This window comes from Balaenoptera physalus (assembly GCF_965194825.1).
Source record: "Balaenoptera physalus genome assembly, chromosome: 11".
Taxonomy (NCBI): domain Eukaryota; kingdom Metazoa; phylum Chordata; class Mammalia; order Artiodactyla; family Balaenopteridae; genus Balaenoptera; species Balaenoptera physalus.
In genome coordinates this window covers 6699279-6717025 of record NC_138896.1, presented here as the reverse complement: position 1 = coordinate 6717025, position 17747 = coordinate 6699279, and the positions used below count along the sequence as shown (strand labels likewise).

The following is a 17747-nucleotide window of genomic DNA, read 5'->3' as shown; positions in this document are numbered from 1 at the left end:
CATCAGATACTATGCAAAGATAAAACAGTGGAGTGATATCTTTAAAGCACCAATAGTGGAAAAAACAAATCCATAACCACAACACTTGTTTACCCAGAAGTTTATACCCAGAGAAAATAACATTCAAAAATAAAGGTGAAATAAAGAATCATTGACACACATACAAAACTAAGAACATTAACCAGTAACATACCTATACTACAGTAAATGCTGAAGAAATTTCTTCCAAGAGAAAGAACATGATCAGGTGGAAATTTGGATCTAAAAAAATAAAGAGTGCAGAGAATGGTAAATATTTGAATAAATATAAGTTATATGTTTCTCAATGTTTACTCTCTTTAAACAATAATTTACAACTGAAAGAATGATTAAAGTTTATAACATGTAGATTTAAATTTCACAGCAATAAAGCACAAAGAACAAAAGGCAAGAGGAGTAGAAGTCTACTGTTGTGTGTTCTTGTACTATATGCGAAGTGGTATAATGCTATTTAAAGATAGATTGTGATAAGTTGAAGATGCATATTGAAATATCAAAGCAAGCACACAGACGTAAGAAGTAGTGGTATTTATTCAATAATGGAGATAAAATGAATCATAAAACAATACTCAATTATTTGAAAATAAGACAGTAAAAACCTAACTGAGGAACAAAGAGCAGCTAGAACAACTCCAAAAAAAGAAGAAAAAAAAAAGAAAAGCAAATATTAGATTTAAACCTAAATCATATTGATGATTGAATTAAACATAAATGGCCTAAACATCCTTTTTAAAAGGCAAAGATTATCAGAATTAATAAAATGCACAACCCAACTCTAAGGAAGCTGCTTAACTAAAGGCAACACACTTTAAATATAAAGACACAGATTGGTTTAAAATGAAAGTATTGAAAAAATGTATATACTAAACAACACTAGCCAAAAGAAACTGCAGTTGCTATATTAAGATCCAATAAAGTAGTTTTACTTTGATTTAAAAAAATAGCTAAGAAAAACCTTTTAGAATGAAAACTTTTCACCAATCAGAAAATATTTTCTCATGTTTTTTAGAGAAATTTGCCAGAACATTTCCCTTCCTTAGTAGAAACATTCCATTTGATATTCCATACGTTTGGATTTATTCTCTCCATGGCCTCCATCACTTGATAGCTGTAATTTAGGCATTCAGACTCTAATGAGGGTACTTTTCACTCAGCACACTAGGGCACCACTGTTGATTGGTTGCCATAAACTAGAGGCCTGAAATTGAGACTTACTACCAGGAAGTGATGAAGTCACTGGGGGGAATCTGGCCCAGGTTTCTATCAGCATAACACTTGGTCACAGAAATAGACATATAAAAAATTAATATTTATATAGAAAAAAACTGTCACTTCAAGACAATTATCTAAGATAATCATGTGGATATGCAAGCAATTTTTAAATAATTGTGTTTAAGAGATTGTGAAGTTGTTCAAACAAAACCCTCTGAAAAAGGCAAGGTTTAAAGCCTCCTTTTAACTTCAAAAACCTGAAACAAAATGAAAAGGAAAAAGGGACTTAAAAACCCCATCCTGCAGAGAGACAGATGCAGAAATGAGGTTATTATCTCAAGTACTGGGTGGTTTTTAGCCAACAACAGAAGCATTAGTATGGGATCTTACAGAACAGGCACACATGTCATCACCGTTAAGTAAAGTAATTACAGATCTGGCACCAGCAAAGGCTTTTTATTTGCCAAAATGTGGTGGTTCAAGTAGCAAATTATTACCACCACTTTGAGCAGGTCTGATCATCCATCAGTTATTAATTCCCTTGGCACACCATTGCATAATATGGCTGTTTCTGGACAAATGAGCCACCGTGGCTCCAGTTAAATGAAACTCACTTCTGCAGTCTGATCTTTCCTCAAAATTGCAATTTGACTGTGAGATACAATGACTTATATGATCACTTTCATGACTGTCGTACTCAAATATGTTTCTGGGGAGAACATTTCTGACTGTCTTCCATAATTGAAAGGGTTGGAATTATTTTCAGAAGTCATGTTATAGATATAAAGAAAATAATTACCCATGGCATTATAATTTCTTCTTTATTGGTGTTTGCCCTGTGATGATTTCAGTGCTCAGATACACCAAATTTCTTACATTATTTAAAACTTTCATGATGAATGTATTATACTAAATTCTTAAAATACATAATCACTAAGGTTTTGTCTTAGATGATGTTCTTTTGGCACTCTTCTTTGACTAAAATCAAACTGATACAACATTCATCATTGCCTAAACTATATGTTACACTAATTTGTTTATTTGCTTGTTTTTGTTTGCTTTTTTATTTCTTTGTCTCCCCCTATGGATTGTAATCTCCATGACGACAGGGGCTTTATCTGTCTGTTCATCAGTCTATTACCAGTCCTGAGAATAGTGTCTGGATTATAGTAACTCTCACTAAATATATATCTAATGAATGAATAAAGCTTTCCAGATGCTTCCAGAAAACATGTAATAGTTGATGATTTTATTTTTTTTTCTGAAGATAAAGAAAAGCAGTTTATATACCTACCCCTGAATTTTTTTTTTAAAAAAGGTACCTTTCCTGTTTTATGATGATACATAAGTAAATATATCAATTAAAAAGCATACTGTTTATTTTTCAAAATTGCTTTGCTGACTCCATGGCTAATTCAGGCAGGTACTAAGAAGTCTACTATGATTTAAAATCTCAAGGAATGGTTTGCAAAAGTAAAACAAATGTTTACGTATTTATTTAATGGTATACGTTCTATAAAGAGATCCCATCTTATTACTATGGTAATAAATTGGAAGCCACCAATTACCTTTTTAAGGCTATGGTTATATACAGTTCACATATTGCTTAATGAAATTTCTCCATGTCAAAGAAAATAATGAATCCAAAAATTTTTCCTCGTTTCCTTATATGAAAATATCAAAGCATTAAAAAAAAACAAACACCTAATTCTCAATAAGTTGTAGAAATGGACAGAAACATAATCCCGCTATTGTTTTAGAGTAAATGTCTCAGGCTGACATCACAGTCTAGGTATGTTTGATGTCATTACACACAATATTCTACACATGCTTAATCTTAGCTCTCAAAGAAGCATATGAAGAACAACCAAGAAACAGGTGCATCACACTCTTCTAGCACACGCTTGTCAGTTTGGATGCAAATAATTTTATGGTGCAAGAATCTAATCTGCTAATAGACTGCTTATATTTATGTCATAATCAGTTTTCCAACTAACCTAAACAAATCTATTTTCACCCAAGGGCTTTTCCTAAGAGTTCACTTAAAGATTTATAAGAACTTAGGATTTGGGGGAAGAAAATACAAGGGAAATTGATTCCTTGCTCATTTTTGTAAAGGATAAATTCAGGGCTCCTGTTTGGAGTGGATGCCAAATTCTGCAGTGCTTTCTTTTCACTCTCTTTTTCCTCTTTTTAAATTCACTCTCTGCCTTCCTTGTCTCTTCCTACAATCAAAAAGGATAAATTTAGAGAAGTTCATGTCAAGGCTGAATCATGTGAAAAGGGATAAGAGAAGCAGGACTATCACACTTCACCCATGAGTAGCAACAATAATTACCATCAGGAAACAATCTAGACACAGAATTTTCCCTATAAAAAGTATAATGTATTCAAATATTTATGGTCTAAAAGACTACGAAGAACTAGTAAAAGTTTTAATTTTCCATATTCCTAACACATTATACTTCAATATTTTCAAAGCATTATAACTAAACAATTCTTCAAATTTTAGTTAAGTTATGTAAAACAGGACAAAGTAATTATATGTATTTTAAATAATTTACATTTTTTCTAATGGCTGTTATAAAGATTAAACACATGTTGAAAATTCTAGCCTAGCACTAATTTTATGCACAATGGAATGAATGTATTAATATTAATATCAATATTAATATTTTATTAAATAAATATACTAAGTGGCTTTATCTTGGTTTCTATCTTTAAAATCAACAACTAATGATTAAGATCAGAGCCACATGTCCTAGGAAAGGTGATAAATCACATTCTAAGGTCAAAGTAATTTTACTCTTTGGAGTGAATAATTCTGTTTTTTTCTACTCTATATATTTTTAGGTGAGCAAATTTTGAATCCAGTTCAAATGGAAGTGTCCACTATGATAAAATCCTCCTGCATAGCCCTCATATTGAATTATAAGAAGGTTCAAATTGATGGCTTCTTTTGGTACACAAAGGAGGAGAGAAAGGGAGGAAATGGAAAAGGAAGGAGGAAAAGAGGGAGGGATAAAAGAGTGATAATGTGGTGGACATTGAGACTTGCCATCTGAATCCTTTGAAGGGAGATTTGTTGCCCCAGCTGTCTGGTCTTCCAGGATTTGCCTCCACTACAGAGAGCAAACTTGCCCAGGTCCCATACTTCCTAAGACTAAGACAGCCTACGTTCAATCATGGATCCAGACAGAATTATGAAGGCCCAGCCCCTTAAGTCCAATATGGGTTAAGTTGGGTTCCATATATATATATATGCACACACACACATATATAAAATTGGGTTGGCCAAAACGTTCGTTCGGGTTTTCCATGAAAACTTATGGAAAACATGAATGAACGTTTTGGCCAAAACCCAATATATTCCAGAGATCTCCAGGGGTTGGCTTAGGCTTTTTTTGGACCTGCATCTCTGTTAAGTTTCTCCCTTTTCCCAGTCCTGTTTCCCATCCCACTTCCTTCCACAGGCAATGATCTCTAGAGAGAACAAAGGAATAAAAGATGGATAAAGAAAAAATAAACTCACATTTGTTGACTACTGAATATATTAGTGGCCAGTCATTGAGCTAATAATCATTTTACAGAAACATTTAAATATTTAACCTTCATGGGAACATTTAATGAGGAAATTATACTTATCCTCATTCTATGCATATAGAAACTGAGACTCAAAGAGACTTAGCCTCTGTTTTGAAGTTGTGTAGGTACTGAATTGGACAGCTAAGACTCAAATGCAAGAGGTTTCAAATCCTTTCCACTACCCCACAACTTTTTTTGTGCATCTGCTTTTTGTAACACCTGTAAGTTCCTTGAAATACATGATCTCAATTGAATCTCTACATTATATGCATTTTTAAATAGTGAAGCTGGTGTTACCATGATACCAAGTACTGACAAAAATATTACAAGATCAACATAAGCCAGTTTTATGATCATTGTTTTATATAGTCAACAGTCTCTTAAATTTATCACTATTCGTCCTCTGGTGTATTTTATTCCTTCTGCCATTTGCATGTGTTCATCTGAGATGATTCTCCCTCCATCTGTAGAACTCCCTTTATTATTTCATGAAGTGTGGTTTTTCTGGTGACTAATAACCTCAGTTTTTACTTCTTTAAGCATTTATATTTCATTTTCATTTTTGAAGACTATTTTCAATATGGTAAATCTCCCTGTTGGTACGTATTTTCCCCTTATCTTAAAGATGTTATTCCATTGTAATCTAACTTCCATTTTGTTGGTTGAAAATCATTTTTCAGTCTTAGATTTTGCTCCTTTGAAATCACCAAGTAATGGCATTCTATAGGAAAAATTTTAGAGCCTCCAAATGGTATTTACCTCCTTCAGATGGGATTAACTTTTCTTGTAGAAAACAGTTACTGTGGGAGCAGGTCATCTGATCCAACAAAGAACTGAGATGAACTGAGTCAGGCTTTAGGTATCTTTGAGGGCTGGTCTGTTTGTGGTTTGCCTTTACTCTTAAACGGTAGTCCTTCAGGATTCCCAGCTAAAAATGTAAGGTTTTCCTTGGTAAACCCTGAATTTAATTTCTTAGCCTCTCAGTAGCTGCTTTATTCATGGAATTTGAGATGCTCAAAATTAGGAATCACCGAATGCCTTGAGGAGAACACTTGGCAGAGAATTTTGGGTTCACCTAATCACATTTTCCTTCCTTCTATGTCTTGACCTCTCAAGTCCTGTCTGCCTTCTTTGCTTTCCGTTGCCTTAAAGCTGCCAGCTTTTAAGTTGTTTTCTGTGGGATATTTGATCTAATACAAGCTACTCCATTGTAGACAGAAGATAGCCTCCATTTGTTTTCTCATTAGATCTTGTTAGAACAATGTTTGGTTATTTTGATGCCGCTTTTTATTATATATAGCCATTTTGTATAGAGAGTTAATATTTTATGTCACTGGCTTTACCAATATTTTTTTCCTAGCTTATCTAGCTTTGGTTGATTACTCTACTTGTGTATATCTTTCCACATGAGTTCCTCTAATGTTTTCTCAAAACTACAATCTTTCTCTTACATTCTCTTTCCTTTTATTGCCTCTCTATTCTTTCAAGGAAACAGTCTCTATTCCTAAAAATTTTATTCAAGAAATATTATGGCAAGGGTAGTTCGAGGCAGAGTAAAAGAAGGGCAAAAGTTCTTAGATTATTAATTATTTACAGTTGTAAATGTTTAGACATAAATGGAAATGCATTGTAAGCAAAAAGGACTAGTACTCCCCTAAATGGAGGTCAAATTATATGAGATTTTTCTCTCAAGCAAACGCACATGAGATAATACCTGGGTGCGCTGTAAGTTATAGTTAGAAGGTTCAGGCCATCATGTTCATCATGAAGAAACTATACTGTTGTAGAAAACTCTGTGTTGAAACAAACTGATCACATACATGAGACACAGCAATTTCGTACTTTTTCTTTCCAGGTGAGACCAACTCTTGTATATACATTTCCAGTTTATATTCAAGCTTTGACTTTCAGATGTTTACATGTTAAAAGTCCTATATACTATGTTTCTTCCCCTTAGAAAGTTTTTTCTTACTCCTACTTCCCTGAAAGTAACATAAATCACCAACTTGTTTGAATAATAAACAAATAAAATGGTATATAATTTATCATTCCCTTCCTGGAAACTTGAATCTTATTACTCTGAATGCAGAGATATAATCTAATATTATCAATACATACTGAGCAACCTCAGCTTTTTCAATCTGTTTGCATTTGTAATGTAATATTTCTTCGGAATTATTCCTTTAAATAGTCAAACTTATCTGTATCTCCATATGGTGACGTGTAGCTCGATATTTTAAAGAAAATGAAATGCTGGATGAGTCTCTGCTAGCATTCCTGAGCTCACTAATGCATTTATTTCCTCTACCTCTTTAAAGAGACTATGGCATGTCACAAACTAGTTTCTGCATTATTATATTTCTGTAAGTGATAGAAATTAAAGGTTAACATTTGAAAACTATCACATGGCCACCAATCCTAAGCATTTTAAGTCAACACTTTTCCTACAAAACAAGATCAAAAAAGGAATTCATAATTGACATTAAAAAGATGATGCAATGTATCCCTAGTTTGAATATAGCGATAATAGAATTACAGTCAACTGTCTCCACTTCTTCTGTCATTTTACTTAACGGTATCATGATTGACATATGAATAAGACCTCAGAATCATTAAGTGAAAATGTTCTGAATTTACATGTGAGAAAATGTGGTTAGATAATATTATACAGCTAGGTATATCTGAAAAGTAGACTTCTTGAAAGGAAGGTGGTGTTCCTGGCTGCTGAAAGACAGAGTGGAAAACCTAGGGCAAAAGAGAGCTCAGTTGGATTTAACAGACTTTGTAAGAGCACAGGGTCATATCCAAAAAATCATTGCTAGACCAATGTAAAGGAACTTTTTCCTTATGTTTTCTCCTAGGAGTTTTATGATTTAAGGTATCACATTAAGTCTTTAACCCTTTTCAAGTTAATTTTTGTGTATGGTGTAAGATAAGGGTCCAGTTTCATTCTTTTGCATATGGATATCCAGTTTTTCCACCACCATTTATTAAAGAGACCATCCTTTTCCCATTTTTTATTCTTGGTGACCTTATCAAGGATAAGTTGACTGCATATGTGTGAGTTTACTTCTGGGCTCTGTGTTCTCTTCCATTGATATATGTGTCTGTTTTTATGCCACTACCAGATTGTTTTGATTACTATAGCTTTTAGTATAGTTTGAAATAAAGACATGTGATGCCTTCAGGTTTGTTCTTTCTCAAAATTACTTTGGCTATCTGGGGTCTTTCAAGCTACAGTACTGATTTTAGTATTTTTTTTTCTTTTTCTGTGAAAAGTGTGATTGAAGCTTTTATAAGGATTGTACTGAATATGTAGATTGCTTTGGGTAGTATGAACATTTTAACAATATTAATTTTTCCAACCCATGTACATGGGACATCTTTCTATTTATTTGTGCCTTCTTTAATACCTTTGATTAGTGTCCTATAGTTTTCAGTGTACAGATCTAAAAGGACTTTTGAATTATTTCTGTTGATTTTTATCTTTTTCGGTTATATTATTCATTTAATTTGATTTTAATAAATGTCCTTATTCTCTTTTTGTTAAGTTTTATTAGCTAATTGCATTTATGTATTGATTTATAATATTTATCTCTCTTGACCTAACTTTCAAATGTGGTAAGGAAAAAGAAAAAGATGAAGACACACCTATGAATATTATTTATTTCTTTTGTAAGGGATATAGAAAGTGTTTCATCTCTGCCGTTTATGATATCTGTTCCAGTCCTACCAACATGAATGTCAACTACAGATTCAAGGTGTCAGTGATGAACCAAAAGTCTTGCTCTGTTTTTTAGCTCCAAATTCATCCAGGACAGTAACGAGGCTGCCCTCATGTAATGCTGCAGAAATCTTTTAATGATCAAGGCTTTTCTGTTCCAAAAACCCCAATCTCCTTAGAAATAAATTTAACATTAAAAATTCCTGGATCTAGCCAGAAGTCCCTAATATAGACCAAGCTGTGCTTACAAATGAAGGAAATAAGATAGAGGCGCCATGGAGGGAGGGGTTCTTTGTGTAATCACACAGATCGAGGCTTAGTAAACAGACAGGCGTTTCTGAATTTTGCACTACGATTTTTTTTTTAGAAAAAGGGTCCACAAGATTTTTTTTAATCTCTATAATATAATTAGCCCACCTCTTGTCTGTGAAAATTGTGTCATTTTCCATCAAGACAAACATGCAGAAGGGGTCTCCCTACACTGTTCCTCAATCCTGAGAATTCGGTGGAATTAGTAATGTAGTCAACAGGCATATTAGGATGGGAGTTACATTTTTGCTGACTTCTCTGTAAATACAAAGGAAAAAAAAGCTCATTTTGATCAGCTAGGGTTTGACGTAGATTTCCCCAGGAAAAGCATCTGTCCTTACTCTTCATGTCTATTTTGTGGTGTGTGGCTACTGTCCGCAGACGGCTGACTCCCAATAGAGTCCTTTTGCCACTCAGGTCGACACACGGCTGAGATGAGAAAACAGACTTGAGATTTTGAGTGGATAGCCGATGCATGACCACTAAACCAAACTGCCACTCCACTCCCCAACCAGAAGCTTGCTCCACTGTTTTATTATAAGGTTTGTTGTTGCAGTTGTTATTGTCATATTTTATCACCATTTTATTTTAGTGTAAAAATCAGGAGATCTAATTTATATCCTAGATCTTGAAACTAACCACTTTAAGTCTTCTCATTTGTAACATACGGGTCTTAAAGTAGATAACACAAAAATAAAACAAAACAAAAAGCAGATGATAAAATATCCCTTCCAGATCTAAGCTTCTGTTATTGATGATGTGTTCACATCATTCTCATCTTTGAATAACATACATGTTGGATGTCTCTTATGAGCAAGAAAATATCTGATGTGCAAAAAAGTATAATGCATGGCCCCTGCCCTTTGGAGACTCAAAAACAACTATAGAAAACAAAACAAGTCATAAGCAAACCTGTATCTCTTAATATCAGTATGTGATTTTGAACACTGGTAAAAAAAGGATCTCTGGCTCAAGATATGAAATATAAATGATCAGTCACTTTGCAGAAGCAAGCAAATGACAACTTTTGGTTAACTCAAAATTGCACATCAATTGCAGTTGGAAAGTGTATGGTCTTTCAAGCCTTCTTCCTTTTCCTATTGGTGCTTCCTAGAGTAATAAGATGACTGGGTCTCAGAATGCGGGTTTGCTGCAGGCAGCATCATGCATCAGACATTTTATGGTCCACCTATTTCCTGATCAAAGGAGAAGTTCCAAACCCATATTCACCCACATTTGCAGATGCTCTCCCCCTCCAAATGTCTTTTTAAGTATCCAGACACAGCAGTCTGGCTCTTTTTCTGGGTAGTGATCTCCTCTTCTGGCTACACGAATAGTTACATGCTCCAATAGATGAGATCTTCCAAACACTTTACATTTGAAAATAAAAATATCATTTTCTATTTGGATCCACATGGCCTTGAAACGAAGATGATCATTTATGAGAGGTGTGACGAAGCCCTCCATTTTGTTCACAGAGACCAAAGGATGGAGAGGAGGGAGCCTTGGATGAGGTTTCTGGGACCGTTTCAGGAGAGGAGTGCCATTGGCAACTGGAGGAAATATCTTTGTCTCAGTCATCATGCTGCCAGGAGTGCTGGAAACTCAGCTGCACACAGTGGGAGACAGGAGCTCTCAGAAGAGGCAGATGGCACGGCATGAGGAAGCCAGGAAGCAGAAGCTTCAACTTTCCGTGGAACCATCCTCTCCCCTCCTTTGCCACACGGCTCATGAGATTCTGCGTTGGCTTGTTCTTTCCTGCAGTTGAAAGCATAGAGTAATTGCCAAGAGAGGAGCCCCAAGCCCTCCCCCAGACACCCTTCCAACCTTGTCCCTCAAGCTCCACAAGAGCAGGGTCAGAGAGAAGTGTCAGTGTGGTTTTTTTTTTTTTTTTTAAGAAATTCACTTTCATTCATTCATTCATTCACTCATTTATTTATTTATGGCTGTGTTGGGTCTTCGTTTCTGTGCGAGGGCTTTCTCTAGTTGCAGCAAGTGGGGGTCACTCTTCATCGCGGTGCGCGGGCCTCTCACCATCGCGGCCTCTCTTGTTGCGGAGCACAGGCTCCAGACGCGCAGGCTCAGTAGTTGTGGCTCACGGGCTCAGTTGCTCCGCGGCACGTGGGATCTTCCCAGACCAGGGCTCGAACCCGTGTCCCCTGCATTGGCAGGCAGGCTCTCAACCACTGCGCCACCAGGGAAGCCCTCAGTGTGGTTTTTGAAGTCAGTGTCCGGCCAGTTAGCTGAGGGAGCTTCAACTTTGTTAAAGAAAACAAATATTTTCTTCTTTCTCCTGCGTATTTTCTGCTGGTTTAGAATCACACACTGTTGCCAAGAATAAGGGGGAATTATATTTCCCACCATTTCTAATCTTCTTGAGTGGAACCAATTTATTCTGTGTTGAATGGCGGTGCTCACAAGCGAAAAGGTAGCCCTGGGACTGGATTGAGAGATGAAGGGAAATTGAAGCACCGTAAAGCTCCATGCATGATGGTTTGCACCAGATCCATAATCACCACATAAGATGTTCTTATGTAGACAGGTGCAGGTAATTAAGCAACACATTGACAATTTTTCAGTCCCTTAGCCATTTCCAGGGGATCTGGGATAATGCCATGCTCTCCAGACAAACCTTTCGAGATGGCATCAGGAACGAAGAACTTCTACTCCACTGTCCAGTCTCATAAGAAACAATTCAAATTTAATTTTGCCCTTTTAACTGAGAGTAAAATTAATCTATTAATCTATTGGGCTGGCTACCTTCTGAAATACATTCTCTGTAACACATAATGTATCAAATTCAAATTAGAGTTACACAAATCATTAAGGATTCAAATTTTAAAACTTCTTGGGACGTGGAATTTGCAAATAAAAGTATCGTGCACTAATAAATTGACAAAATTAGATGTGAAAAATGATATTGAAAATATAATCATACCCATCCATATATTGTGTACCTTAATTTCATTTAAGCCACCTAGTAATTCTTGAGGTAGGCACTCTCTCTATTTTATAGATGAGGAAGCTTAGAGAGATTAAGAACTCTTCTAAGGCCCCGAAGCTAGATGGGGTGATATTTGGGTCTAGGTATATCTCAATACTAGTTTTGGTTCTTAAGAATAGCTAAATTGCACATCAGTTGGGTAGCTTGTGTCTTTAGAAAACAGTTGGGGAGTCATAGCAAATCAATAATTGGATCTCAACCTACAACAGAATTTTTCCAGTTTTTCATTAACAATATTAGCCTGATATTGAAGTTATAAAATGATACTGTTACAAGCATATTGATTAATTAAGGCCCTAATAAAGTTTCTTCAGTAAAGAACAAAAATATATTATCTTAGAATCTTGGTTCCTTCTGCAGACTTCTAGTAGGAATTGCCTGAAGGGTATTTGTTATGGGCTGAATTGTGTCCCCCAGAATTGTTATGCTGAAGTCTTAACCCCGACCCCTTCAGAATATGACTGTATCTGGAGATAGGCCTTTTAAGAGGTTATTAACTTAAAATAAGGCTGTTCAGGTGGACTGTTCTCTAATCTGACTTGTATACTTAGGAGAAGAGGAGGTTAGGTCAGAGACACACACTCAGGAAAGACCATGTGAGGGCAGCCTCACATGCAGGGAGAGGCCTCAGAACAAACCAGCCCTATCAACACTTTGATCTTGGACTTCTAGCCTCCAGAACTGTGAGAGAATCAATTTCTGTGGTTTAAGCTGCCTGCTCTTTGGTACTTTGTTATGGCAGCCCTTTCAAATTCATTCAGTATTTTATGCCCATATTTATGAAATTCAAAAGCACAAACTCTTACTGACAAACTAGCAAGGATATAATGTAATTTAGAGGATTTTAAATATAAAAATGACCCTAATTAATACATCTTCAAATATTTATTTCCCACTTATAAACATGAAAGCAAATTCAGCTTTGGCCAATTCCAATATAGATGGAACAACCAAGGACAGTGGATAATTGTTTTGGACACATGTGGTAATGAGGCCTTTGTTCATTATTCTGTCTTGTTTGGATCTCTAAAGCCATGTAGTGTAAAATAATAGCGCACAAAGCAGGAAATTAATTGGAAAACCAGGGTTATATTTTGCCTGTGCCAGTATCTTGTTATATGTCATTTGAGAAATTCAGTTAACCTCTTTGGGCCTCGGTTTCTTTACCTCCAAAGTGAGGGGGTTGAACTAAATGAGTCTTGAGGTTCCTTCTCACATTAGTGTTTATATTTATGACTGAACAAAGCAGCAACTGTGAAAAAGGAATTTCTGAATTTAAAAAAATGGATATTTTTCCTGGATAATATAATATAATATAATATTATATACCTTACTCTAGATTCATTGTAGAGAAAATAAATGAAATTGCTATGAGGAGGATACTCTCATTTCATAAAAATGAAGAGTAAAAATGGCTTTCAATGAGGAAAAAAAAATCATTTGTAGGGGAAAACAAGACCTAATTTTGAAAGTGTTCAAATACTGAAATAGAGTACAAAGCAACACTAAATGACTTTCTTCCTTGGATATCTTTTAAAGTAATTATTTATTCATTTGTTCTTTTAATAAACATATCAACTACTTATTATATGTCAGGCAGTTTGTTAGCTGCTAGGTATAAATTCGTGAGCAAAAATAGAAACAACCTCCTGCCATGACTGTTCTATAAAAGAGAAAATAGTAATCAAATTAACATAAACACAAAAGAAAAATTACTTGAAGCAAATGTATCTGGGACTGTGAGAACTTGTAACAGAGAACTTGGGATAGAAAGTCTGGGAAGGCTTCCCCGAGGAAGTGGCCTTTGAGCTATTTGAGCTGCTATCTGACAGAAGCACAAAGATACCACTAGTCTCCTTACCACATATAAGCTTCACTTTTTTCTTACCAACAGAATCCTGAATTTTTTTTTTTTCTTTTTACTGGCCATCAGTGTGCTCAGCTGAATGACTAACCTCTAGCCTCTGTTGCAGCTAGGGGTACCTATGTGACACAATTGCTTGTACATGAGAAATAATCAGAACACTGCTAATGATTTCTCTGAAAACTTTATGTTTCTAATAGAAGTGCTGCACTTGTATCTTTGCCACTTACTTTTTCTTCCTAACTGGAAGAGAGATGCAACATTTGGAGATACAACAGCCATCTTGTGACCATGAAGAACAAAGTCAGAGACAGGTTGTCTAGTAGGTCAAATCTGTAAAAGTGCTTCCACTGGCTGATTCATTGAAACTATCCACACCTTCTGCAATACATACAGCTGGATATTTTCAGTTGGACCACTCTATAGTATGGATGTACTTTTCTGCTCCCACAGGTGTGGTTATTCACTTATCAAGTGTCAGTTATATTTTCTCTTAAGCCTATTGTCAGATGTACTTGGTATTGTAGTTATTTAATTGCATACTATGTAAAACAATAAAACAAGAGTGTCAAAAGAAGTTTTATTTTTTGTTTTATAAAAAGTAAGTTAAATGTTTTTAAAATGCATGATTGAGAGTTACTAAAAATGGCACAGTGGGTTTGGGCAAAGCATTGTTTAAAAATTAGGAAAAACATCATAAAATCCAAGAAAGACTTTGCACTCAAATTGTTATACAATTACTATAAAAGAGTTTTCATGCTCTCCATTGCTCCCATTTAGACAAAAACTGGGAATTATGAAGGACACAACATGAGTGTGGTTTTTGGTTAAAAGGCCACAGGAAAATATGAGAAACTTTAATTAACTGACTGATACTCAGAGAAGGATCATATGGAAAGATGAGTGAAAACAAGATGTGTATTTATATGCTTTAGGTTCAACTGTGAAGCTTAATGTGTGTATGTTTTCATTTTCCATGATTTCTTGTCTTAAGTGACTTTTTTCATTAACTAATCAGCTTCTGCTGATGTGATGGAACAAGATATCCAGTGATCTTCTATTAGACTATTTAAGCAGCATTTACCCTATTTTAAGCCTGAAAATTTTGACACAGACGATGACTAAATCAAATCAGATCCCTTGGTTCAATACGCTAGTTATTTATGGATGCAAAATATGATTTAAGGTGCTTCTCGCTTCATTTCCATTGTTCGATCCCTGATCATCCATTTTGTCTAAGAAAACAGTGATACATCAATCACAACAGAAATTTTGTGAACATTAACTCACATTGGCTATATTCTCTCATTATGTAAAATATTCCCTGAATATAAATTAGGCCCATGCGGAAATGTGCCAAAAGGATATCATTTAGTGTCCTAAACGAATAATTTATACAGCCATACAAACACAGAGTTGCTCCCATGCACTGAATGTCACCCTAAAGGACTGGAAGAGCGAATTTGCTTCCAAAATGCCAAACTGATATAAACTAGTTTCTTTATTTGATACATACTTTCTACCGGAAAACAAAATGGCAACTTGGCAAACAAACGAACAAACAAACAAAAGCCCCAAACCTGCCTGATCATACAGGTCCTTAACAGCTGAGTTTTGGCAATTTAGTGCAAGGGCTGTTGCCTCACAGCTGCAGAGCAATGCCATAGTCTATGAATTCAACTTCAGCTGCAGAATGGCTGCCACTCACGATGCCTGTGTAGAAGTCCTTCCCATCGTGGTTTACTGTGCTAATGTTGGGTCCAGGGACCATCAGATGATTCATTTGCCTACAGTTGCCCGAAAATTTTGCACCACTCCAGATACTCTCACGTAATCAGATGGAATATACCTGGCCAAGGCAGACTTCTGCCACGTTATGCTCACAACGTGCTGGTGGGATATATTCATCTTCGGAGTGCATCTGTGGAGGATGGTGACAGTGTTGTGTGTGTGCTTTTTAATCCAGATGTGACTGTGCTTCTCTGGGCAGCTCCAGTCCTCAAATAGCAGTAGCCAAATCTGTAAAAACTAAATGTCCACCGCGAAGTTCTAATGAGCAGTAGAGACTTGGGGTCTTGCTGTACGTAATGCTGAATGCTACTGTGTGTCCACACATGGGCTTGTATTGGAAAGAATTTTCCACATTTTTGTCCCTTTTTCTAAACATGCGGCCATCCTCTGTGTGTTGCCATGCCAACACACGAACTGATAATAATATGGGTCTTTAAAAGGAGAATTTTTTTTTAAACTTACATACTGTAAATTAACACTTGCAGACGGTGTAAATACAAATTGTAGTTCTAACTATGAGTGATGACATTTAGGTCCCATGTGAAACTTTGTACAATGGCCACATAAAATTATGTGGAAAACTTTTAGTCAGTCTCCTTCCTGGAATTTATATGCTGAGAAATTTCATTTTCTCTTGAAGCTCACATAGAAAGTGGTCTAAACGTAAGTGTCTTAAAATCTTTGAGGCTGAAGAATATGAATTAGTAAGATCTATTTCTTGCAGAAATAACTTTTTAAATGTAATTGTGGATTTATACACATCATACTTAACATTTATCCCTAACATTTTATTTTATTTTTTGACTGTAATGTTGTTTTTATTTTTAAATTTTTTATTGAGCTGTAGTTAATTTACAGTTATGTCACTAACATTTTTAGACTCATAAATTGAATCAGTATCCCTGTAGTATATTTGTATAGACATCTTAGATATATAGATAAATAGATATGGATATAACAGTCCGATTACCTGAGTAGTACAAGTTTTTATTATGTCCCAAAGAATATAGACATTATCAAACACTGGTTGTGTCAGTGGAATTTGGTACAATATTTTTTTGGAGGAAATATGTATTAAAACCAATATGAATGTACAAGTATAGTTTTCTCATGCCCAAGAACCACATATGAAAGAAGACAACATAAAAACCTTTGCAAAGAAAATAGTTCATACACCATGAAACAATTTTCAAAAACGTAGTGTCATTATAATGCTCTAACACAAAAAAATTGCCAAGCAAATTTTTAAGATAACTTTTTGAGAGTGCAAACTTACAAATAGCAATTAGTATTTTCTTATTTGGATCAAATTTTCTCCCAATTTCGTTTGAACGTATAAAAATGCCTTTCAATGGGAAGAATAGCTGGAGTACCTATCACACAATGTGTCTTATAGCCAGTCTTTCATACTTAACTGGTTTTCAACATTTTAAAATCAATTATAATCATGGATTTGATGTTTCTGTACCATTCTCGGTATGTAGATATTTTTAGCCAAATTTCCTTTGACCATGTTCATGAAAAATTAAAAAAGAAATGTGAAGTCTGTTTAGACTTTTACATCATAAAATGATGTAAAATAAATCATAAAATAATTAGTGAGGGTAAATGAGAGTTTCTTAAACCAAAAAAAATCAATCCTCAACTGTCATTCAATTTTTTCATCCCTGTATAAACAAATGAACACATTCATATACAGCTTATTTTTCCATTACCTTTTTTTGAAAAAAACATCTTTATTGGAGTATAAGTGCTTTACAATGGTGTGTTAGTTTCTGCTGTAAACATTACCTTTTTAATAGTAGTTTCTTTTAAAAATTATTTAGCTGACATAGTCCTAATGAAATAGGCTTTTCCTTTTCCAACAACTAACATTTATTCATTTAACCAATTTATCATAAAGAGATACTGAGCTATATATAGTCCTATTAGTCACACAAAATATAAAAGAAGGAATCATGGTTCTATTATGAGGACCTTCAGATGGTTAAAAATGGAGAATGTGTTCAGAGATGCAACAAATGATTTCTTCACTTCTCCACCATCTATTGAGTCTCTTCACCATGACTCAAACACTGACTCCTGCAGTGCTATAAGCAGCATGTCCACAATCCTAATCACAAACCTAACACCACTGTTAGCTTACGCATATGCACGTGTGTGCACGCGTGCATATATGCATCGTGTGCTTAGATCACTTGTGCATATATGTACATTTA

The 17747-nt window shown here is 35.1% G+C and overlaps 1 long non-coding RNA gene across 3 annotated transcripts in view; it reads right to left on the bottom strand.

The window, feature by feature from the left end:
• LOC309637979 overlaps positions 1 to 17747 on the bottom strand; it is a 113835-nt gene that overhangs the window by 35138 nt on the left and 60950 nt on the right. The window contains exon 2 of one of the 3 annotated variants that reach the window (XR_014250902.1): positions 194 to 261. The exons of the other annotated variants lie outside the window; for them this stretch is intronic. This is a non-coding gene — a long non-coding RNA (uncharacterized lncRNA). The remainder of the gene's footprint in view (positions 1 to 193; positions 262 to 17747) is intronic. 3 annotated transcript variants of the gene reach the window in all.